Raw genomic sequence first — 25,521 nt, 5'->3', positions numbered from 1 at the left:
CTGCTTACTGACGGTGACAGTGGTGGGTTTTTCAAGAGGATGGGGGGGGGGCACATAATTGGCGTGTATAAAATTGTAACAGCGCTGAGTAAAACATTCTGTGTTTTTTCCTGGGTCATATAGCGCTGGGGTGTGTGCTGGCATACTCTCTCTCTGTCTCTCCAAAGGGCCTGGTGGGGAACCTGTCTTCAGAAAAGAGCTTCCCTGTGTGTGTGGGGTGTGTCGGTACGCATGTGTCGACATGTAGGAGGTTGAAGGCTCACCTAAGGAGGAGGGGGAGTGTATGAATGCAAGTTCTCCGTCGGCAGCGCCGACACCTGACTGGATGGATATGTGAAATGTCTTAAGTGCTAATGTGAATTTATTGCACAAAAGATTAGACAAAGCTGAGGCTAGGGAACAGTCAGGAAGTCAAACCATGCCTGTCCCAATGTCGCCGAGTCCTTCGGGGTCTCAGAAGCGCACACTATCCCAAATAGTTGACACAGATACCGACACTGATTCAGACTCCAGTGTCGACTAGGATGATGCAAAATTACAGCCAAAAGTGGATAAGGGTATTCGATATATGATTATTGCAATAAAAGAGGTTTTGCATATCACAGAGGAACCCCCTGTCCCTGACACGAGGGTACACATGTATAAAGAGAAAAAGCCTGAGGTCACCTTTCCATCCTCGTATGAGCTGAACGAATTATGCGAAAAGGCTTGGGAAACCCCAGACAGACTGCAGGTTCCCAAAAGGATGCTTATGGCGTATCCTTTCCCGCAAAAGGATAGGATACGATGGGAATCCTCTCCTAAGGTGGACAAGGCATTGACACGCTTATCAAAAAAGATAGCGCTGCCATCCCAAGATACGGCTACCCTCAAGGATGCTGCTGATCGCAAGCAGGAGGTTACCATGAAGTCCATTTACACACATTCTGGTACAATACTTAGGCCGGCAATGGCGTCGGCCTGGGTTTGTAGTGCTGTGCTGCATGGACTGAGTCCTTATCAGCGGAGATTGAGACCCTAGATAAGGATACCATTTTAATGACCCTAGGGCATATAAAAGATGCTGTATTATATATGAGGGATGCTCAAAGAGATGTTTGTTTACTAAGTTCCAGAATAAACACTATGTCTGTTTCCGCTAGGCGAGTCTTATGGACCCGACAGTGGACGGGGGATGCCGACTCGAAGAAGCATATGGAGTTTTTGCCTTACAAAGGTGAGGAGTTATTTGGAGAAGGCCCCTCGGACCTCGTCTCCACAGCTACGGCAGGTAAATCGAATTTCTTGCCTTATGTTCCCTCACAGCCTAAGAAAGCGCCTCATTATCAAATGCAGTCCTTTCGTTCGAATAAAAGCAAAAAAGTACGTGGATCGTCCTTTCTTGCCAGAGGTAAGGGCAGAGGAAAAAAGCTGCACACAGCTAGTTCCCAGGAACAGAAGTCCTCCTCGGCCTCTGCAAAATCCACCGCATGACGCTGGGGCTCCCCAGAGGGAGTCCGCTCCAGTGGGGGCACGTCTTCGACTTTTCAGCCACATCTGGGTTCTCTCACAGGTGGATCCCTGGGCAATAGAAATTGTTTCTCAGGGATACAAGCTGGAATTCGAAGAGGTCCGCCCTCGCCGGTTTTTCAAATCGGCTCTGCCAGCTTCTCCCTCAGAGAGGGAGTTAGTGTTAAATGCAATTCAAAAATTGTATCTTCAACAGGTGGTGGTCAAGGTTCCCCTACTGCAACAGGGTTGTGGTCCCGAAACCGGACGGTTCGGTCAGACCCATTTTGAATTTAAAATCCCTGAACCTATACTTGAAAAAGTTCAAGTTCAAGTTCAAGATGGAGTCGCTCAGAGCGGTCATCGCCAGCCTGGAAGGGGGGGATTTTATGGTTTCCCTAGACATAAAGGATGCGTACCTTCATGTTCCAATATTTCCACCTCATCAGGCGTTCCTGAGATTTGCTGTACAGGATTGTCATTACCAATTTCAGACGTTGCCGTTTGGGCTTTCCACGAGGATTTTCACCAAGGTACTGGCGGAAATGATGGTGCTCCTGCAAAAGCGAGGTGTCACAATTATCCCATACTTGGACGATCTCCTCATAAAAGTGAGATCTCGGGAGAAGTTACTGGACAGCGTGTCACTTTCATTGAAGGTGTTACAGCAACACGGCTGGATTCTCAATATCCCGAAGTCGCAGCTGGTTCCTACGACGCGTCTGACCTTATTGGGCTTGATTCTGGACGCAGACCAGAAAAGGGTTTTTCTTCCGACAGAAAAAGCTCAGGAACTCATGACTCTGGTCAGGAACCTATTGAAGCCAAAACAGGTGTCAGTGCATCACTGCACTCGAGTCCTGGGGAAAATGGTGGCATCATACGAAGCCATTCCCTTCGGCAGGTTCCATCCGAGAACCTTCCAATGGGACCTGCTGGACAAGTGGTCCGGGTCACATCTACATATGCATCGGCGGATCACCCTGTCCCCCAGAGCCAGGGTATCTCTCCTGTGGTGGCTGCAGAGTGCTCACCTCCTAGAGGGCCGCAGGTTCGGCATTCAGGACTGAATCCTGGTGACCACGGACGCAAGCCTCCGAGGTTGGGGAGCAGTCACACAGGGAAGAAATTTCCAAGGTCTTTGGTCGAGTCTAGAGACTTGTCTCCACATCAACGTCCTGGAGTTGAGGGCCATATACAACGCCCTACGTCAAGCGGAGGCATTACTTCGCGACAAACCAGTTCTGATTCAGTCAGACAATGTCACCGCAGTGGCTCATGTAAACCGTCAGGGCGGCACAAGGAGCAGGGTGGCAATGGCGGAAGCCACCAGGATTCTTCGCTGGGCGGAGAATCATGTCAGCGCACTGTCAGCAGTGTTCATTCCGGGAGTGGACAATTGGGAAGCAGACTTCCTCAGCAGACACGATCTGCATCCGGGAGAGTGGGGGCTTCATCAGGAAGTCTTCGAGCAGATTGCAAGTCGGTGGGGACTGCCCCAAATAGACACGATGGCGTCCCGTCTCAACAAAAAGGTATTCCGGATGAGGTCATTCCTACACTAAAAGGCTAGGAAGGACGTGACATCAAAACATTATCACCGAATATGGCGAAAATATGTTTCTTGGTGTGAGGCCAGGAATGCTCCTACGGAAGAATTCCAGCTGGGCCGTTTTCTTCACTTCCTACAAATGAGTGAATTTGGGCCTAAAATTAGGTTCCATTAAGGTTCAGATTTCGGCCCTATCCATTTTCTTTCAGAAGGAATTGGCCTCTCTTCCTGAAGTACAGACATTTGTGAAGGGAGTACTGCATATTCAGCCTCCTTTTGAACCTCCGGTGGCGCCTTGGGACCTTAACGTGGTGTTAAGTTTCCTTAAGTCACATTGGTTTGAACCACTCAAAACGGTGGAGTTAAAATCTCTCACTTGGAAGGTGGTCATGTTGTTAGCCTTAGCTTCGGCTAGGCGAGTTTCGGAATTAGCGGCTTTATCACATAAAAGCCTCTATCTGGTTTTTCATATGGATAGGGCGGAATTGCGGACTCGTCCTCAATTCCTACCTAAAGTGGTCTCATCCTTTCATATGAACCAGCCTATTGTCGTGCCTGTGGCTACACGTGACTTGGAGGATTCCGAGTCCCTTGATGTGGTCAGGGCTTTGAAGATTTACGTGGCCAGAACGGCTAGGATCAGAAAAACAGAGGCACTGTTTGTCCTGTATGCAGCCAACAAGGTTGGCGGCCCTGCTTCGAAGCAGACTATTGCTCGCTGGATCTGAAACACGATTCAGCAGGCGCATTCTACGGCAGGATTGCCGTTACCAAAATCGGTTAAGGCTCATTCCACTAGGAAGGTGGGCTCTTCTTGGGCGGTTGCCCGAGGGGTCTCGGCACTACAGCTGTGCCGAGCTGCTACTTGGTCGGTGTCAAACACCTTTGCAAAGTTCTATAAGTTTGATACCCTGGCTGAGGAGGACCTCCTGTTTGCTCAATCGGTGCTGCAGAGTCATCCGCCGTATCCCACCCATTTGGGAGCTTTGGTATAATCCCCACGGTCCTTACGGAGTCCCAGCATCCTCTAGGACGTTAGAGAAAATAAGATTTTAAACCTACCGGTAAATCTTTTTCTCGTAGTCCGTAGAGGATGCTGGGCGCCCGTCCCAAGTGCGGACTACTTCTGCAAGGCTTGTATATAGTTATTGCGTACATAAGGGTTATGTTATAGTTTCATCGGTGGTGGACCGAGGCTATGTTGGTTTTTCATACTGTTAACTAGAAGGTATATCACAAGTTATACGGTGTGATTGGTGTGGCTGGTATGAATCTTGCCCTTGGATTACCTAAAATCCTTTCCTTGTACTGTCCGTCTCCTCTGGTCACAATTTCTCTAACTGAGGTCTGGGGGAGGGGCATAGAGGGAGGAGCCAATGCACACCCAGAGCCTAAAGTCTTTCTTAAAGTGCCCATGTCTCCTGCGGAGCCCGTCTATCCCCAGGAGCTTCACCGCTGTGCGTTACCTCTATGAAGATCAGACGTCTTCTGCCGCCTCTGAAGTCTTCCTTCTTCTCATACTCACCCGGCTTCTATCTTCTGGCTCTGCAAGGAGGACGGCGGCGCGGCTCTGTGGACGGACGGCGAGGATGAAACCTGCGTACCAATCCCTCTGGAGCTAATGGTGTCCAGTAGCCTAAGAAACAGGACCTTGAAACTCAGAGAAGTAAGGCTGTTTCTCCTCAGTCCCTCGATGCAGGGAGTCTGTTACCAGCAGGCTCCCTGAAAATAAAAAACCTATGGTCCTTACGGAGTCCCAGCATCCTCTAGGACGTTAGAGAAATGGTATCCCTATCTAGGGTATCAATGTCAGCTTACAAAGTATCCGTCCAAGCCGCAACAGCGCTACAAACCCAAGCCGACGCTATTGCCGGTCTGAGCAAGGCCCCCGTATGTGTATAAATAGATTTTAAGGTAGTTTCCTGTCTGCGATCAGCAGGATCCTTGAGGGCTGCCGTGTCTGGAGATGGTAGCGCCACCTTTTTGGACAAGCGCGTTAACGCCTTGTCCACCCTGGGTGAGGATTCCCACCGTAACCTGTCCTGCGCAGGGAAAGGATACGCCATAAGAATTCTTTTGGGAATCTGCAGTTTCTTGTCTGGAGTTTCCCAGGCCTTTTCAAATAACGCGTTCAGCTCATGAGACGGGGGAAAGGTTACCTCAGGTTTATTTTCCTTAAACATGTGTACCCTCTTGTCAGGGACAGAGGGGTCATCTGTGATATGTAAAACATCCTTTATTGCAATAATCATACAATGAATACTTTTGGCCACCCTTGGGTGTAACCTCGCATCATCGTAGTCGACACTGGAGTCAGAATCCGTGTCGGTATCAGTGTCTGCCACTTGGGACAGGGGACGTTTCTGAGACCCTGAAGGGCCCTGTGACACAGCCAAAGCCATGGATTGACTCCCTGTTCTATCCCTGGACTCTGCTTTGTCCAACCTCTAATGTAATAAAGACACATTTGCATTTAAAACATTCAGCATATCCAACCAATCAGGTGTCGGCGTTGCCGACGGAGACACCACAATCATCTGCTCCACCTCCTCCTTAGATGAGCCTTCCGCTTCAGACATGCCGACACACGCGTACCGACACCCCCACAAACTCAGGGATAGATATTATGGAGACCGTTCCACAATAAGGCCCTTTGGAGAGACAGAGAGAGAGTATGCCAGCACACACCCAGCGCCAACTGACAATGGAAACAAAATTCCCAGACAAAACAGCGCTTTTATATATAATATATAAACATACACTCACTGCGCCAATTAAAAGTGCCCCCCCCCCCTCTTTTTTGCCCTCTGTCACCGTGTTCAGCAGGGGAGAGTTCGGGAAGCCAGCTTCTCTGCAGTGTGCTGTGGAGAAAATGGCGCTGGTTAGTGCTGGAGGATCAAGCTCGGTCCCGCTCAAATTTGCTATACTGGCGGGGGATTATATAATATACTGCCTCCGCAGCCTATATACATATTAGCCAGTCCCTAGAGGTTTATTATTGCTGCCCAGGGCGCCCCCCCTGCGCTCTGCACCCTTCAGTGCCCGCTGTGTGTGTTGTGTGTGGGAGCAATGGCCTCAAGATCTGAAGTCTTCTGCCGCCTTTGAAGTCTTCTTTCTTCTTATACTCACCCGGCTTCTATCTTCCGGCTCTGTGAGGAGGACAGCGGCACGGCTCCGGGACGAACGGCGAGGGTGAGACCTGCGTTCCGACCCTCTGGAGCTAATGGTGTCCAGTAGCCTAAGAAGCAGAGCCTATCATTTAAGTAGGTCTGCTTCACTCCCCTCAGTCCCACGATGCAGGGAGCCTGTTGCCAGCAGTGCTCCCTGAAAATAAAAAAACTAACAAAATTATTTTTTCAGAAAAACTCAGGAGAGCTCCCCTGTAGTGCACCCAGTCTCCTCTGGGCACAGGATCTAACTGAGGTCTGGAGGAGGGTCATAGAGGGAGGAGCCAGTGCACACCCATTCTAAAGTTCTTTATAGTGCCCATGTCTCCTGCGGAGCCCGTCTATACCCCATGGTCCTTACGGAGTCCCCAGCATCCTCTAGGACGTAAGAGAAAATAAGTTAGGTGCGCATGTCGTGGGCATTTAGACGGAATTGCTGGTGCAAATGCATGCTGATAGTGAGGACGGCTGCTCTCATGAGCAAATGTATACCGGCAGAAATCTGCTCCTAATTTTGAAACATGCAATATGACTGCAGATTCCAGTCTATAAGAGATCAGCAGGCAGCACAATTTAGCGATGCAACCATTTACACACTTTAGTTACAGTTCCTCTTCAGTGCAGCACCTGTCCGTGCACAGTGGAGGCAGACCATGGGGTCCTTGGTAGGGGCCATTTGATGGCACATGGGGGTATAGATTGCATATGGCGCTTTAGGGTTACGCAGGGACATCTGGTATGTATGCAGTACTTACTTTTTTTGCCATACCACACACATTAAATATTATCTCTCTCTATACTGTAGCATGTTTGCTTTCATTCTGTGCAAAGTTTGTCTTCCTTCATCATACTGCACCATGCATGGAAGACACATTATTTCACTAATATTTTGGAGGCACATTAACAGGAATTGCACGGTTAAAATACTTAAATACATTTAAGTTGGCAGGTCTGATTGCCCCCTCCTTCTCCTGATCGTCTTCATTTCTTTTCAGGAGACCAGCTGCATGCCGCTATTCACATTCTTTATATCACCTTCTAAGCTCAAGGGCTCTCGTGTGACAGGAGGAATCTCTCCCTTTACTACAATGTGTCATTATGGCAGTGATTCAGCTCCTATGAGCACTGCACGCTTATAGCTGGACGAGAGTAGTATTCAGTCATTGATGTGTAACACTACCCACAGAGATTGATGGGGTAGTGGTTTGGTTAAGTTCTTCTGTATTTAGTTGAAAGAGAACCTGATCATTAGAGGTTTCTTTTACTGAGGGATGAGTCACCTATGACTAAACACTGGCAAGGGATAGAGAAAGTAGCACCCATTAGAAGTTAATAAGATGATATAAACATACAGAATGATGGCGTTCTACGGACTGCATGTTGAACAGACATTGGGGGAAATTCAGCGTTGATCGCAGCAGCACATTTGTTAGAAGTAGGGCAAAACCATGGGGGTCATTCCGACCTGTTCACACGCTGCCATTTTGCGCAGCGATCAATCACTACTGCGCATGCAATGCAACGCAATGCGCAGGCACGTCATACGGGTACAAAGCGGATCATTGCTGAGCGATGGATTTAATGAAGAATCCATTCGCACAGCCGATCGCAAAGAGATTGACAGGAAGAATGCATTTATTGGTGTCAACTGACCGTTTTCTGGGAGTGTTTGGGAAAACGCAGGCGTGTCCAAGCGTTTGCAGGGCGGGTGTCTGACGTCAATTCCGGGACCAGACAGGCTGAAGTGATCGCAAGGGCTGAGTAAGTTCAGACCTACTCAGAAACCGCACAAAATGTTTTTGTATAGCTCAGCTGCACAGGCATTCGCACAATTGCAAAGCGAAAATACACTCCCTTATAGGCGTCGACTATCTGATCGCAGTGCTGCAAAAAGTAGCTAGCGAGCGATCAACTCAGAATGACCCCCCATGTGCAGTGCAGAGGGTGGGTGGGGGGGGGGGGGGGCAGATATAACGTACAGAGAGAGTTAGATTTTGGTGTGGTGTGGTGAAACTGAAAATCTAAATTGCAGTGTAAAAATAAAGCAGGCAGTATTTACTCTGCACAGAAACAATATAACCCACCCAAATCTAACTCTCTCTGCACGTTATATCTGCCCCACCTGCAGTGCACATGGTTTTGCCCAACTGCTAACAAATTTGCTCCTACGATCAGGTATGAATTACCCCCATTGGGCCTAATTCAGATCTGATCGTAGCATCTAATTTGTTAGGTAATGGGCAGTGCAGGGGAAGCAGATATAACATGTGCAGAGAGAGTTAGATTTGGGTGGGTTATTTTGTTTCTGTGCAGGGTAAATACTGGTTGCTTTATTTTTACACTGCAATTTAGATTTTAGTTTGAACACACCCCACCCAAATCTAACTCTCTCTCAGGGCCGGTTCTGGCGCTCTGAGCGCCCCGGGCGGCAATAGGGGGCGTGGCTTCGCACAGGGGGCGTGGTCATTTACGCCCCCTGTACAGACTGAAATGATGTGCGGTGCGCGATGACGTCATCGCGCACCGCACAGCAAAGGTCCTCTCCACGAAGTGAAACTAGACGCGTACGCGTCTAGTTTCCCTTCACAGCGGCAGCGGGGGGACAGCGACCAGCGGCAGCAGGCGGGCAGCAGCACACAGCAGCAGCAGCAGATCTTGCCCTGGTGCAGCGCCCTCCGGATGGCGCCACCCCGGGCAAAAGTCCTGCTTGCCCGTGGCAAGATCCGCTACTGCTCTCTCTGCACATGTTATAGCTGCCCCCCCTGCAGTGCACATGGGGCCTAATTCAGGCTAGACCGTTGCAGCAAATTTGTTAGCAGATGGGCAAAACCATGTGCACTGCAGGGGGGGGGGGGCAGATATAACATGCACAGAGAGTTAGATTTGGGTGGGTTATATTGTTTCTGTGAAGGGTAAATACTGGCTGGTTTATTTTTATTCTGCAATTTAGATTTCAGTTTGAACACATCCCACCCAAATCTAAAGGTGGGTACACACTGATAGATATATCTGCAGATCAATTGATCTGCACATATATCTATGGATGGATCGGGCAGTATGCTGCGCATACACACTGCCCCGATCCATCGGGGACTGACGTCATGAACTGGGTTCAGCTGTCAATCACCGCCGGCTGCCGCAGCATGTGTACGGGCAGCCGGCTGGTCGCCCATACACACACAGCGATGCGCCAATATATCGGTAGATATATTGGCCATCGGTTGCGCTGCGGGGCCGACGCGATATGTCTGTGAACGACGGAGTTCACAGACATATTGCCCGTACACACTGGCCGACGGACCCGCGATATATCGGCCGTTCAATAGAACGGCCAATATATTAGCCAGTGTGTACCCACCTTAACTCTCTCTGCACATGTTATATCTGCCCCCTCCCCCCTTCTGAAATGAACATGGTTCTGCCCATCTTCTAACAAATTTGCTGCTACAATCAGGTCTGAATTAGGCCCATGGTTTTGCCCATTAGCTAACAAATTTGCTGCTGTGATCAGATCTGAATGGCCCTGTCGGAAAGGGGACCAAATCAGACAGGTTTTGGTCACGTTTCCGACAATGTCAATCCGACTTTGTAAGAAGCCGGATTGACATTGCCACCGCCTCCTCCATCCACCCTGAGGGGAGCAGCGCCAGTGTCAGGAGCAGCGCCGGGGTGAGGGGAACGGTGCTGGTATGAGGGGAGCAGCGCCGGAGTGAGAAGAGCGGCGACGGGGTGAGGGGAGTGGCAGCGCCAGTATGAGGGGACCGGCGGTGCCAAGGTGAGGGGAGCAGCGAGAATAGGGGTTGTCGGATCCATTCCGACAAATAGATGTCGGAATGGATCCGACTCTTATTGAATACACCCCATAGTGTACTGCATCACTGAATGTTTCTGTAACACGGGAATCCGCCAGGGCACAGATTCTCCGAAATGTGGGGCCTGATTGCTTGTTTTGGGACATGCTTTGGTAGTGTAGGGTGGAGGCTGACTCCTGGGACCATGTGTGGCCTGTGTATGTGATACCCTGCCAGCGCATCCCTCCCTGTGCCCCAAGCTACGTTTATTTAGGGTCTCCTTAGAGGAAAATTTCTCCATTACTGTGTATAAGCATGCGTTTATTTTGACCACTCTAACTAAAATCATTATACACAAACATGGATGGCAAGTAAATGGAGAGCTCTGGATAACTAAACTATGCACCATGAGTGTTTTATACATACCAGGTGCAAAGCCTTATCTAAGTATCATACAATCTGAGTGCACTGGTATAGATCCAGACATTTTAGGCAAACTGCTGATGAAAACACAGGAGTTTGTAAGGGGACCCTGGGTATGTATGGCCATGCTTCTTATAATTTTGTTTCGGGGCAGACCTTTATAATGTAGGTTGCGATTGTTCCATCCCTCTTGAGATTTTAGTCAACGGTTACTGTCTTTAATTTCCGCATGATCCTACTGTAGGTAATGCTTATTTTCATGAAGTGGGTAATTTACTACACATGTTTAGAGGGGAATTCAATCACCCGCAGTAAATGAGCGTGGGTGAAAAAGGGAGCTTTAACACCCAGGGCTATTCAATTTCAGGAACTTTTTCACCTGAGCCTCTTACCTTCACGTGTTAACTGGCGTTAACACACAGAATCCATGCAAGTTCACAGATTCATATGTTAACAGGGTGGCTGCACCTGTTAACCCCTTAATCAGCGGGGATTTTTTTTTTAAGTCTGTTCAGACGTGTAAAAGAAAAAAATCCGAGATAAGTGCTGCAGCGGGCTCACTTCGGGGCTAATTGAATAGTAGTAAATGACTATGGCTAATGATATTTCCCCTTAGGGCCTGATTTATATTTTTAAGTAAAGTAAAAAAGCAAGCAGCTGGGCAAAACCATATGGCACTGAGGCGGGGCAGCTGTAACAGTGGCATACGCATGATTTCTAGACAGGGTTTTCCAAATGCTTGATTTTAGAGTGCATATGGCCATTCCATGAAGAGGGCATAATTAGAATCAAGCAGCTATAACATGCATCATACAAAGTGCAATGCACTGTATGTCATAAATTCCTACATGTACAGGGCCAGTGATCACAGTAAGCTAATAGATGTGGCAGTAGCAATGACGTGCGGTGGGGTCAGTGCCTGGTGGGGCACTGGAAGATTCACACCCCCTTCCCCCTTTGGAGGAAAAAAAAAATATAAGATTTTAAACCTACCAGTAAATCTATTTCTCCTAGTCTGTAGAGGATGCTGGGGACTCCGTAAGGACCATGGGGTATAGATGGGCTCCACAGGAGATAGGGCACCTTAAAAGAACTTTGATTATGGGTGTGCACTGGCTCCTCCCTCTATGCTCCTCCTCCAGACCTCAGTTAGAGAACTGTGCCCAGAGGAGATGGACAATACAAGGCAGGATTTAGCAATCCAAGGGCAAGATTCATACCAGCCCACACCAATCATACCATGTAACCTGGAACATACATAACCAGTTAACAGTATGAACAAACGACAGTAACGGTCCAAGACCGATGTCAACTGTAACATAACCCTTATGTAAGCAACAACTATATACAAGTCTTGCAGAGTTTCCGCACTGGGACGGGCGCCCAGCATCCTCTACGGACTAGGAGAAATAGATTTACCGGTAGGTTTAAAATCTTATTTTCTCTTACGTCCTAGAGGATGCTGGGGACTCCGTAAGGACCATGGGGTTTATACCAAAGCATCTAATGGGCGGGAGAGTGCGTATGACTCTGCAGCACCGACTGAGCAAACGCTAGGTCCTCATCAGCCAGGGTATCAAACTTGTAGAATTTAGCAAAAGTGTTTGACCCTGACCACGTTGCCGCTTAGCAAAGTTGTAAAGCCGAGACGCCTCGGGCAGCCGCTCAAGAAGAGCCCACCTTCCTAGTAGAATGGGCCTTAACCGAATTTAGTACCGGCAATCCAGCCGTAGAGTGAGCCTGCTGAATCGTATTACAGATCCAGCGAGCAATAGTCTGCTTTGAAGCAGGAGCGCCAATCTTATTGGCCGAATACAGGACAAACAGAGCCTCTGTTTTCCTAATTTTAGCCGTCCTGGCTACATAAATTTTTAATGCCCTGACTACGTCCAGGTATCTGGAATCCTCCAGGTCACCAGTAGCCACAGGCACCACAATAGGTTGATTCATATTGAACGACGAAACCACTTTAGGCAAAAATTGCGGACGTGTCCTCAATTTAGCTCGATCCACATGAAAAATCAAGTAGGGGCTCTTGTGTGATAGAGCCACCAATTCTGACACTCGCCTTGCTGATGCTAAGGCCAACAACATTACCACCTACCAGGTAAGAAATTTAAATTCAACCTTATTAAGCGGTTCAAACCAGTGTGATTTTAGGAACTGCAACACCACGTTCAGGTCCCATGGTGCCACTGGAGGCACAAAAGGGGGCTGGATGTGCAGCACTCCCTTTACAAACGTCTGGACTTCTGGAAGAGAAGCCAATTCCTTCTGAAAGAAAATCGAGAGGGCCGAAATCTGTACCTTAACAGAGCCTAATTTCAGGCCCATATCCACTCCTGTCTGTAGGAAGTGGAGAAGACGACCCAAATAAAAATCTTCCGTAGGTGCATTCTTGGTCTCACACCAAGACACATACTTTCGCCAGATACGGTGATAATGTTTTATCGTCACCTCCTTCCTAGCCTTTATTAAAGTAGGGATGACCTCTTCCGGAATCCCCTTTTTTGCTAGGATTCGGCGTTCAACCGCCATGCCGTCAAACGTAACCGCGGTAAGTCTTGAAATACACAGGGCCCCTGCTGCAACAGGTCTTCCCTCAGGGGAAGAGGCCAGGGGTCTCCTGTGAGCATCTCTTGTAGATCCGAGTACCAAGCCCTTCGAGGCCAGTCTGGGACAACGAGTATCGTCTGTACTCTTCTTCGTCTTATGATCCTCAACACTTTCGTGATGAGAGGAAGAGGAGGGAACACGTAGACCGAGTCGAACACCCACGGTGTTACCAGTGCGTCTACTGCTACTGCCTGAGGGTCCCGAGACCTGGCGCAATACCTCCGAAGTTTTTTGTTGAGGCGTGACGCCATCATGTCTATTTGAGGAGTTCCCCAAATACGTGTTACGTCTGCAAAGACTTCTTGATGAAGTCCCCACTCTCCTGGATGGAGATCGTGTCTGCTGAGGAAGTCTGCTTCCCAGTTGTCCACTCCCGAAATGAAGACAGCCGACAGAGCGCTTACATGATTTTCCGCCCAGCGAAGGATCTTTTGGCTTTCGCCATTGCGACTCTGCTTCTTGTTCCGCCTTGGCGGTTCACATGAGCCACTGCTGTGACATTGTCTGATTGAATCAGAACCGGAAGGTTTCGAAGAAAACTCTCCGCTTGTCGAAGGCCGTTGTAAATGGCCCTGAGTTCCAACACATTGATGTGTAGACAGGACTCCTGGTCTGACCAAAGACCCTGAAAAGTCTTTCCCTGTGTGACCGCTCCCCATCCTCGTAGGCCGCCACCATTTTCCCCAGAACCCGAGTGCATTGGTGAACTAACACCCTTTTCGGTTTTAGCAGGTCTCTGACCATGTTCTGGATGTCTTGGGCTTTCTCTATTGGGAGGAAGACCTTCATTTGTTCCGTATCCAGTATCATACCTAGGAACGGTAGACGAGTTGTCGGAATCAACTGTGACTTCGGTAGATTTAGAATCCAACCGTGTTGCTGGAGCACTCTCAGAGAGAGCGCCACACTGCTCAGTAATTTCTCTCTTGATCTCGCTTTTATCAGGAGATCGTCCAAGTATGGGATAATTGTGACTCCATGCTTGCGCAGGACCACCATCATTTCCGCCATTATCTTGGTGAAAATCCTCGGGGCCGTGGAAAGTCCAAACGGCAACGTCTGAAATTGGTAATGACAATCCTGTACAGCGAATCTCAGGTATTCCTGATGGGGGGCATATATGCGGACATGAAGGTACGCATCCTTTATGTCCAGAGACACCATAAACTCCCCCTCCTCCATGTTGGCTATTATCGCTCTGAGTGATTCCATTTTGAATTTGAATCTTTTTATGTACAGGTTTAGGGATTTCAGATTCAAAATCGGTCTGACCGAACCGTCCGGTTTCGGGACCACAAATAGGGTTGAATAGTAACCTCTTCCCCCTGGGGGAACCTTGATTATCACTTGCTGTATACACAGCATTGAACTGCAGCTAACACTACATCCCTTTCCGATGTGGAAGCTGGTAGGGCCGACTTGAAAAATCGGCGCGGGGGCACCTCCTTGAATTCCAGTTTGTAACCCTGTGAAACTATTTCCAACACCCAGGGATTCAGGTCCGATCTGACCCAGGCCTGACTGAAAAGTCGAAGACGTGCCCCCACCGGTGCGGACTCCCTCAGGGGAGCCCCAGCGTCATGCTGTGGGTTTTGGAGCAGCCGGGGAGGACTTTTGTTCCTGGGCACCTGCCGAAGCAGGGGCTCTCTTGCCTCTGCCCTTACCTCTGGCGAGGAAAGAGGATCCCCGACCTCTTTTGGACTTGTGCGACCGAAAGGACTGCATCTGATAAGGTGTTGCTTTCTTTTGCTATTGGGGAATATATGGTAAAAAATTTGATTTACCTGCTGTAGCTGTGGAAACCAGGTCCGTCAGCCCATCCCCAAACAATACATCACCCTTATAGGGTAGAACTTCCATATGTTTTTTGGAATCCGCATCACCCGTCCATTGGCGAGTCCATAAGGATCTTCTCGCGGAGATAGACATGACATTGGCCCTAGAAGCTAGCAATCCAATGTCCCTTTGAGCATCCCTCATAAATAAGACTGCGTCTTTTATATGGGCTAGAGTTAGGAATATAGTATCCTTATCCATAGTATCAAATTGATCTGTCAGCTCATCTGTCCAAGCTGCAATTGCGCTACACACCCATGCCGACGCAATCGTCGGTCTTAGCACAGAACCCGTATGAGAATAAATACCCTTTAAGGTAGTTTCTTGCCTGCGATCTGCAGGGTCCTTAAGGGCCGCTGTGTCAGGAGACGGTAGCGCCACTTTCTTGGACAAGCGCGTCAGGGACTTGTCCACAGTGGGGGGTAATTCCCAAATCTCTCTGTCCTGCTTAGGGAAAGGGCATTCCATAAAAATGTTTTTGGGGATCTGCGGTCTCTTATCTGGAGTCTCCCAAGCTTTTCCAAATAACTCATTTAATTCATGAGATGTGGGAAAATTAATAATCTGTTTCTTTTCCTTAAACATGTGTACCCTTGTGTCGGGGACAGAGGGTTCATCCACAATATGCAACACATCCCTTATTGCCACAATCATACACTGAATAGTTTTAGTCACCGTAGGGTGCAATTTTACTTCGTCATAGTCGACACTGGAATCAGAATCCGTGTCGGTAGTAGTGTCTTGTGTTAAGGGACGCTTTTGAGACCCCGTCGGGCCCTGTGAGTCGGTCCAATCTGAGGATTGACCGCCTGATGTCCCCCCTAAACCAGCCTTATCAAGCCTTTTATGTAAAGATGCCACACTTGCATGCAACGTATATGTCACATGTCCATCCAATCTGGAGTCGGCACAACCGACGGGGACACACCACTCATTTGCTCCACCTCCTCCTTGGAGAAGCCTTCTGCCTCAGACATGTCGACACACATGTACCGACACCCCACACACACAGGGAGTTACCTATAAGGGGACAAAACCCCAACCAGGCCCTTAGGAGAGACAGAGAGATAGAGTATGCCAGCAAACACCCAGCGCTTAAAAACACTGGAATATACGACCAGATAGCGCTGTTAAATGTTTATAATTGTAATCTCCACTCACTGCGTCGCCACAGTGCCCCCCTCCTCCTTTTTCCAACCTGTGAAGCTCAGCAGGGGAGAGAACAGGGAGCCAGCGTTTTCTCATGCAGCCTCTGTGGAGAAAATGGCGCTGGTTAGTGCTGAGGATCAAGCCCCGCCCACCCGACGGCGGGCTTCGGTCCCATCATCATATACTAATAAAATGGCGGGGGTCCGCGTATTTACTGTCCCACAGCCTAATCCATCGTATTTATGGCCAAATTGAGGTTTATTGCTGCCCAGGGCGCCCCCCCCTGCGCCCTTCACCCTTCAGTGCCTGCTTGTGTGTGTGTGACTGGGAGCAATGGCGCGCAGCTTACCGCTGCGCGCTTACCTCATGAAGATCTGATGTCTTCTGCCGCCTGAAGCCTTTTCCTCAATACTCACCCGGCTTCTATCTTCGGCATCTGTGAGGAGCACGGCGGCGCGGCTCCGGGACGAACCCCAGGTGAGACCTGTGTTCCGACTCCCTCTGGAGCTAATGGTGTCCAGTAGCCTAGAAGCAGTGCCCAACTTTACAAGCCAGCTCTGCTTCTCTCTCCTCGGCCCCACAATGCAGGGAGCCTGTTGCCAGCAGGTCTCCCTGAAAATAAAAAACCTAACAAAATTCTTTTTCCACAGAAAACTCTGGAGAGCTCTCTGCAGTGCACCCATTCTCCTCTGGGCACAAGATCTAACTGAGGTCTGGAGGAGGGGCATAGAGGGAGGAGCCAGTGCACACCCATAGTCAAAGTTCTTTTTGCCCTATCTCCTGCGGAGCCTGTCTATACCCCATGGTCCTTACGGAGTCCCCAGCATCCTTTAGGACATAAGAGAGAAAAAAGATTGGGGTTCCCCATACCTAAACAAAACCAGCACCAGGCTGTACCAGCCAGGGGGAGTAATGCCATAGCAGGGGGGACACTCGGTGTAGGGTCCCCCCTGCCATCACATTAAACTTCCCCAAACCAGGGGAAACTCGGAAAGCGGGGACCCCAGAAAAACAACCAGCACTGGGCTGCAATGCCCTACACCCCTGGTGGCGGTGGGTGCAGGGTTCATTACATAGTAATATTGTTCTTTACAGACGGCCTACAGGTCCCAGCAAGCCTGCCGGCACTTGGAGAACCACAAGTGTCAGCATGCCCGGACATTAATGGCCTGCTGGCACCTGTAGTCCGCCTGTAAAGAAAATATTAAAATAAATACAAGACACTTTAAAAAAGTTTACTGTGCAGCATCTTCAGCTGGGGGGGCGGCGGTCCTTGGGCAGCTCTTTTGCATGGCCGCCACCTCCCAGGACTTCCCAGCATCTTCTGTCTTCACCTGGGGGGCGGCAGCCTTTGGGCAGCTCTTTTGCATGGCCGCCGCCTCCCAGGACTTCCAAGACTTCCAGGTGTCTTCCGTCTTCTGGAGCTCTTGTACTCTCCCTCTCCGCCGGCGGACAGACAGCTGCTGCCTCGCGCTGGCTTTTATAAGCCAGCCCAAAGGGGCAAAGCAATGACGTGGCGAGCCGTGATTGGCTCGCGGCGGCCATCTTAGATTTAAAAAATGATGGTAACGGTGCCATTTATTAAATTGGAATCGCTCCGCTGCCAAACTCTGCAAAAATGACAGGCAGGGACTGGATCCTCTTGGATCCAGGCTAGGGAGGCCAATCCCGGGATCGGGATCGGCGGGATCCCGGGATTTGGGCCCAAAAATGCCGGGATTTGAATCCCGGGATTGGAGCATCCAATCCCGGGATTCACGGGATTACATTGCGCATGTGCGGGAGGGAGTGTGTGTAAATAATACTACTTACAATTAGGCGGGCGGCAGCCATAGACGAACGCTGAACACGGCAGCACTTCAAATGTGGCGCCGGCCGCCAGCCAATCAGAGCTGGCGGTCCGGCAGCCAATCAGGGAAGCTGCCGCGGTAGCCAATCAGGAGCGACTGCTGCGGCCGCTTCCCTGATTGGCTGCTGGTCCGCCAGCTCTGTTTGGCTGGCGGCCGGTGCTTCATTTGAAATGCCGCCGCGTTCAGTGTGTCCATGGCTGGCGCCCACCTAATAGTAAGTGGTACTTACACACACCCACCCTCCCTCCAGCGCCGCTACCAAGCCTCCCCGCTACCTACTGTACATCCTCCCACCCAGCTACCTACACCCTCCCGCCCAGCTACCTACACCCTCCTGCACTGCTACCTACACCCTCCCTCCCTTCCCCGCCGCTAACTACACCATCCCGCACCGCTACCTACCCTCCAGCGCTGCTCCCTACACCCTTCTTCACTGATCCCTACTGCAATCCCGGGATCCCGGGATTGAAAAAACGGCCCGGGATTGGCCTCCCTAATCCAGGACTGCCAATTTGCCAACCGGGTCCCGCCGCCGCTAACGCTGCACATCCTGCTGCCCAACAAGTGATGACAGCGGATCCATCACTGGACAGCTGTAGCCAGTGACAGATCCGCTGTCCAATCACATCTGGGTGATTGACAGGAGGGTCGTGCTTTCATGTGCAGTGAAAGCACACCCCTGTCACCGAGGCACTTATACAAGTGCCGCTTTTCATGTTATTTCCAATGGTTTTTTAATGCCCATGGCTTGGCCCTGCACCCACCCACCCCCTGCTCCAGCAGCTTTCCTATTATGAACGGGAGGCACCGCTATCTGTGCCTCCCAAACCAATTTTTAATGGAGAATTGGTTGTTATAATGCAAAGCAGAGTCTTATGACACAGAATCTGTGTCATAAGTATCTTCTTTGTATTATTTCAACCACTAATGACAGGGGAGGCACTGCCTCCCCTGCCTGCACGTCCCTGGGCAGTAAGGCAGTGTTCTAAAACTGTGTGCTTTGGCACCCTGAGGTGCCTTGGGACACTTGCAGGGATGCTCTGGGTTGGTGGTCCAGAAAAAAATAAGATTTTACTCACCGGTAAATCTATTTCTCGTAGTCCGTAGTGGATGCTGGGAACTCCGAAAGGACCATGGGGAATAGCGGCTCCGCAGGAGACTGGGCACAACTAAAGAAAGCTTTTAGGTCACCTGGTGTGCACTGGCTCCTCCCACTATGACCCTCCTCCAAGCCTCAGTTAGGACACTGTGCCCGGACGAGCTGACATAATAAGGAAGGATTTTGAATCCCGGGTAAGACTCCTACCAGCCACACCAATCACACCGTATAACTCGTGATACTATACCCAGTTTAACAGTATGAAAACAACTGAGCCTCTCAACAGATGGCTCAACAATAACCCTTTAGTTAACAATAACTATGTACAAGTATTGCAGACAATCCGCACTTGGGATGGGCGCCCAGCATCCACTACGGACTACGAGAAAATAAGAATTTACTTACCGATAATTCTATTTCTCGTAGTCCGTAGTGGATGCTGGGGACTCCGTAAGGACCATGGGGAATAGCGGCTCCGCAGGAGACTGGGCACAAAAGTAAAGCTTTAGAACTACCTGGTGTGCACTGGCTCCTCCCCCCATGACCCTCCTCCAAGCCTCAGTTAGGATACTGTGCCCGGACGAGCGTACACAATAAGGAAGGATTTTGAATCCCGGGTAAGACTCATACCAGCCACACCAATCACACCGTATAACTTGTGATCTAAACCCAGTTAACAGCATGATAACAGAGGAGCCTCTAGAAAAGATGGCTCACTACAGCAATAACCCGATTTTTGGTAACAATAACTATGTACCAGTATTGCAGACAATCCGCACTTGGGATGGGCGCCCAGCATCCACTACGGACTACGAGAAATAGAATTATCGGTAAGTAAATTCTTATTTTCTCTGACGTCCTAGTGGATGCTGGGGACTCCGTAAGGACCATGGGGATTATACCAAAGCTCCCAAACGGGCGGGAGAGTGCGGATGACTCTGCAGCACCAAATGAGAGAACTCCAGGTCCTCCTCAGCCAGGGTATCAAATTTGTAGAATTTTTACAAACGTATTTGCTCCTGACCAAGTAGCTGCTCGGCAAAATTGTAAAGCCGAGACCCCTCGGGCAGCCGCCCTAGATGAGCCCACCTTCCTTGTGGAGTGGGCATTTACAGATTTTTGGCTGTGGCAGGCCTGCCACAGAATGTGCAAGCTGAATTGTACTACAAATCCAACAAGCAATAGTCTGCTTAGAAGCAGGAGCACCCAGCTTGTTGGGTGCATACAGGATAAACAGCGAGTCAGATTTTCTGACTCCAGCCGTCCTGGAAACATATATTTTCAGGGCCCTGACAACGTCTAGCAACTTGGAGTCCTCCAAGTCCCTAGTAGCCGCAGGCACCACCATAGGTTGGTTCAGGTGAAACGCTAAAACCACCTTAGGGAGAAACTGAGGACGAGTCCTCAATTCCGCCCTGTCCGAATGGAAAATCAGATAAGGGCTTTTACAGGATAAAGCCGCCAATTCTGACGCGCGCCTGGCCCAGGCCAGGGCCAACAGCATGACCACTTTCCATGTGAGATATTTTAACTCCACAGATTTAAGTGGTTCAAACCAATGTGACTTTTGGAACCCAAAAAACTATTTTGAGATCCCAAGGTGCCACTGGAAGCACAAAAGGAGGCTGTATATGCAGTACCCCTTTTACAAACGTCTGAACTTCAGGGACTGAAGCTAGTTCTTTTTGGAAGAAAATTGACAGGGCCGAAATTTGAACCTTAATGGACCCCAATTTCAGGCCCATAGACACTCCTGTTTGCAGGAAATGTAGTAATCGACCCAGTTGAATTTCCTCCGTCGGGCCTTACTGGCCTCGCACCACGCAACATATTTTCGCCAAATGCGGTGATAATGTTTTGCGGTTACATCCTTCCTGGCTTTGATCAGGATAGGGATGACTTCATCCGGAATGCCTTTTTCCTTCAGGATCCGTCGTTCAACCGCCATGCCGTCAAACGCAGCCGCGTTAAGTCTTGGAACAGACAGGATCCTTGCTGGAGCAGGTCCCTTCTTAGAGGTAGAGGCCACGGATCTTCCGTGAGCATCTCTTGAAGTTCCGGTTACCAAGTCCTTCTTGGCCAATCCGGAGCCACTAATATAGTGCTTACTCCTCTCCATCTTATAATTCTCAGTACCTTGGGTATGAGAGGCAGAGGAGGGAACACATACACTGACTGGTACACCCATGGTGTTACCAGAGCGTCTACAGCTATTGCCTGAGGGTCCCTTGACCTGGCGCAATACCTGTCGAGTTTTTCCCAACGGTTTATAATCATGTGGAAGACTTCTGGGTGAAGTCCCCACTCTCCCGGGTGGAGGTCGTATCTGCTGAGGAAGTCTGCTTCCCAGTTGTCCACTCCCGGAATGAATACTGCTGACAGTGCTATCACATGATTTTCCGCCCAGCGAAGAATCCTTGCAGCTTCTGCCATTGCCCTCCTGCTTCTTGTGCCACCCTGTCTGTTTACGTGGGTGACTGCCGTGATGTTGTCCGACTGGATCAACCCCGGCTGACCTTGAAGCAGAGGTCTTGCTAAGCTTAGAGCATTGTAAATGGCCCTTAGCTTCAGGATATTTATGTGAAGTGATGTCTCCAGGCTTGACCATAAGCCCTGGAAATTCCTTCCCTGTGTGACTGCCCCCCAGCCTCGCAGGCTGGCATCCGTGGTCCACAGGACCCAGTCCTGAATGCCGAAACTGCGGCCCTCTAGAAGATGAGCACTCTGCAACCACCACAGGAGAGACACCCTTGTCCTTGGTGACAGGGTTATCCGCTGATGCATCTGAAGATGCGACCCGGACCATTTGTCCAGCAGGTCCCACTGGAAAGTTCTTGCGTGGAATCTGCCGAATGGGATTGCTTCATAGGAAGCCACCATTTTTCCCAGAAACCTTTTATTGATGTACTGAGACTTGGCTCGGTTATAGGAGGTTCCCGACTAGCTCGGATAACTCCCTGACTTTCTCCTCCGGGAGAAACACCTTTTTCTGGACTGTGTCCAGGATCATCCCCTAGGAACAGAAGACGAGTCGTCGGAATCAGCTACGATTTTGGAATATTGAGAATCCAATCGTGCTGCCGCAACACTACCTGAGATAGTGCTACACCGACCTCCAACTGTTCCCTGGATCTTACCCTTATCAGGGAATCGTCCAAGTAAGGGATAACTAAAATTCCCTTCCTTCGAAGGAGTATCATCATTTCGGCCATTACCTTGGTAAAGACCCGGGGTGCCGTGGACCATCCATACGGCAGCGTCTGAACTGATAGTGACAGTTCTGTACCACAAACCTGAGGTACCCTTGGTGAGAAAGGTAAATTGGGACATGAAGGTAAGCATCCTTGATGTCCCGAGACATCATGTAGTCCCCTTCTTCCAGGTTCGCAATCACTGCTCTGAGTGACTCAATCTTGAATTTGAACCTCCGTATGTAAGTGTTCAAGATTTTAGATTTAGAATCGGTCTCACCGAGCCGTCCGGCTTCGGTACCACAACAGTGTGGAATAATACCCCGTTCCCTGTTGCAGGAGGGGTACCTTGATTATCACCTGCTGGGAATACAGCTTGTGAATGGCTTCCAAAACTGCCTCCCTGTCAGAGGGAGACATCGGTAAAGCCGACTTTAGGAAACGGCGAGGGGGAGACGTCTCGAATTCCAATTTGTACCCCTGAGATATCCCTTGAAGGATCCAGGGGTCTACTTGCGAGTGAGCCCACTGCGCGCTGAAATTCATTGAGACGGGCCCCCACCGTGCCTGATTCTGCTTGTAAAGCCCCAGCGTCATACTGAGGGCTTGGCAGAGGCGGGAGAGGGCTTCTGTTCCTGGGAACTGGCTGATTTCTGCAGCCTTTTTCCTCTCCCTCTGTCACGGGGCAGAAATGAGGAACCTTTTGCCCGCTTGCCCACGAAAAGACTGCGCCTGATAATACGGCGTCTTCTTATGTTGAGAGGCGACCTGGGGTACAAACGTGGATTTCCCAGCTGTTGCCGTGGCCACCAGGTCTGAAAGACCGACCCCAAATAACTCCTCCCTTTAATAAGGCAATACTTCCAATTGCCGTTTGGAATCCGCATCACCTGACCACTGTCGTGTCCATAACCCTCTACTGGCAGAAATGAACAACGCACTTAGACTTGATGCCAGTCGGCAAATATTCCGCTGTGCATCACGCATATATAGAAATGCATCTTTTAAATGTTCTATAGGCAATAATATACTGTCCCTATCTAGGGTATCAATATTTTCAGTCAGGGAATCCGACCACACCAACCCAGCACTGCACATCCAGGCTGAGGCGATTGCTGGTCGCAGTATAACACCAGTATGTGTGTAAATACATTTTAGGATACCCTCCTGCTTTCTATCAGCAGGATCCTTAAGGGCGGCCATCTCAGGAGAGGGTAGAGCCCTTGTTCTTACAAGCGTGTGAGCGCTTTATCCACCCTAGGGGATGTTTCCCAACGCACCCTAACCTCTGGCGGGAAAGGATATAATGCCAATAACATTTTAGAAATTATCAGTTGTTATCGGGGGAAACCCACGCATCATCACACACCTCATTTAATTTCTCAGATTCAGGAAAACTACAGGTAGTTTTTCCTCACCGAACATAATACCCCTTTTTGGTGGTACTCGTATTATCAGAAATGTGTAAAACATTTTTCATTGCCTCAATCATGTAACGTGTGGCCCTACTGGAAGTCACATTTGTCTCTTCACCGTCGACACTGGAGTCAGTATCCGTGTCGGCGTCTGTATCTGCCATCTGAGGTAACGGGCGCTTTAGAGCCCCTGACGGCCTATGAGACGTCTGGACAGGCACAAGCTGAGTAGCCGGCTGTCTCATGTCAACCACTGTCTTTTATACAGAGCTGACACTGTCACGTAATTCCTTCCAACAGTTCATCCACTCAGGTGTCGACCCCCTAGGGGGTGACATCACTATTACAGGCAATCTGCTCCGTCTCCACATCATTTTTCTCCTCATACATGTCGACACAAACGTACCGACACACAGCACACACACAGGGAATGCTCTGATAGAGAACAGGACCCCACTAGCCCTTTGGGGAGACAGAGGGAGAGTTTGCCAGCACACACCAGAGCGCTATATATATACAGGGATAACCTTATATAAGTGTTTTTCCCCTTATAGCTGCTGTATCTTTAATACTGCGCCTAATTAGTGCCCCCCTCTCTTTTTTAACCCTTTCTGTAGTGTAGTGACTGCAGGGGAGAGCCAAGGAGCTTCCCTCCAACGGAGCTGTGAGGGAAAATGGCGATAGTGTGCTGAGGAGATAAGGCCGCCGGGAAGGGGGCGGAGCCTATCTCCCGTTTTTCTGTGAATTCTGGCAGGGGTTAAATTCATCCATATAGCCCAGGAGCTATATGTGATGCATTTTTTGCCATCCAAGGTGTTTTTATTGCGTCTCAGGGCGCCCCCCCCCCAGCGCCCTGCACCCTCAGTGACCGGAGTGTGAAGTGTGCTGAGAGCAATGGCGCACAGCTGCAGTGCTGTGCGCTACCTTGTTGAAGACAGGACGTCTTATGCCGCAGATTTTCCGGACCTTTTCTGTCTTCTGGCTCTGTAAGGGGGCCGGCGGCGCGGCTCTGGGACCTATCCATGGCTGGGCCTGTGATCGGTCCCTCTGGAGCTAATGTCCAGTAGCCTAAGAAGCCCAATCCACTCTGCACGCAGGTGAGTTCGCTTCTTCTCCCCTTAGTCCCTCGATGCAGTGAGCCTGTTGCCAGCAGTTCTCATTGAACATAAAAAACCTAAAACTAAACTTTTCACTAAGCAGCTCAGGAGAGCCACCTAGTCTGCACCCTTCTCGTTCGGGCACAAAAATCTAACTGAGGCTTGGAGGAGGGTCATGGGGGGAGGAGCCAGTGCACACCAGGTAGTTCTAAAGCTTTACTTTTGTGCCCAGTCTCCTGCAGAGCCGCTATTCCCCATGGTTCTTACGGAGTCCCCAGCATCCACTAGGACGTCAGAGAAATAGATTTACCGGTGAGTAAAATCTTATTTTCTCTGACGTCCTAGTGGATGCTGGGAACTCCGAAAGGACCATGGGGATTATACCAAAGCTCCCAAACGGGCGGGAGAGTGCGGATGACTCTGCAGCACCGAATGAGAGAACTCAAGGTCCTCCTCAGCCAGGGTATCAAATTTGTAGAATTTTGCAAACGTGTTTGCCCCTGACCAAGTAGCAGCTCGGCAAAGTTGTAAAGCCGAGACCCCTCGGGCAGCCGCCCAAGATGAGCCCACCTTCCTTGTGGAATGGGCTTTTACTGATTTAGGATGCGGCAGTCCAGCCGCAGAATGCGCCAGCTGAATTGTGCTACAAATTGTCAGGTCCGGGTGTTTTTGTGAATCCGTTAACCCGGAACCAACCACAGGTGTAGGTGCTGGGGTATGAAGAAAGCAGGGAGGACGAAGGAAGTTCTGTTTCATATATTTATTAAGATAACAATTCAGTAAGGAGTTAAATGACTAGTTGTTAATCATCATTTTATACTGAAGTATTGCAGGAATGGCAGAAAGA

General features: G+C 49.8%; 1 protein-coding gene across 1 annotated transcript in view; it reads right to left on the bottom strand.

Annotated features, from left to right (window-relative positions):
* RPGRIP1L (RPGRIP1 like) overlaps window positions 1–25,521 on the bottom strand; it is a 451,841-nt gene that overhangs the window by 365,246 nt on the left and 61,074 nt on the right. The window lies entirely within an intron of this gene.

This window comes from Pseudophryne corroboree, chromosome 11, assembly GCF_028390025.1.
Source record: "Pseudophryne corroboree isolate aPseCor3 chromosome 11, aPseCor3.hap2, whole genome shotgun sequence".
Lineage (NCBI taxonomy): Eukaryota > Metazoa > Chordata > Amphibia > Anura > Myobatrachidae > Pseudophryne > Pseudophryne corroboree.
This window is presented reverse-complemented; position numbering and strand designations above follow the sequence as displayed.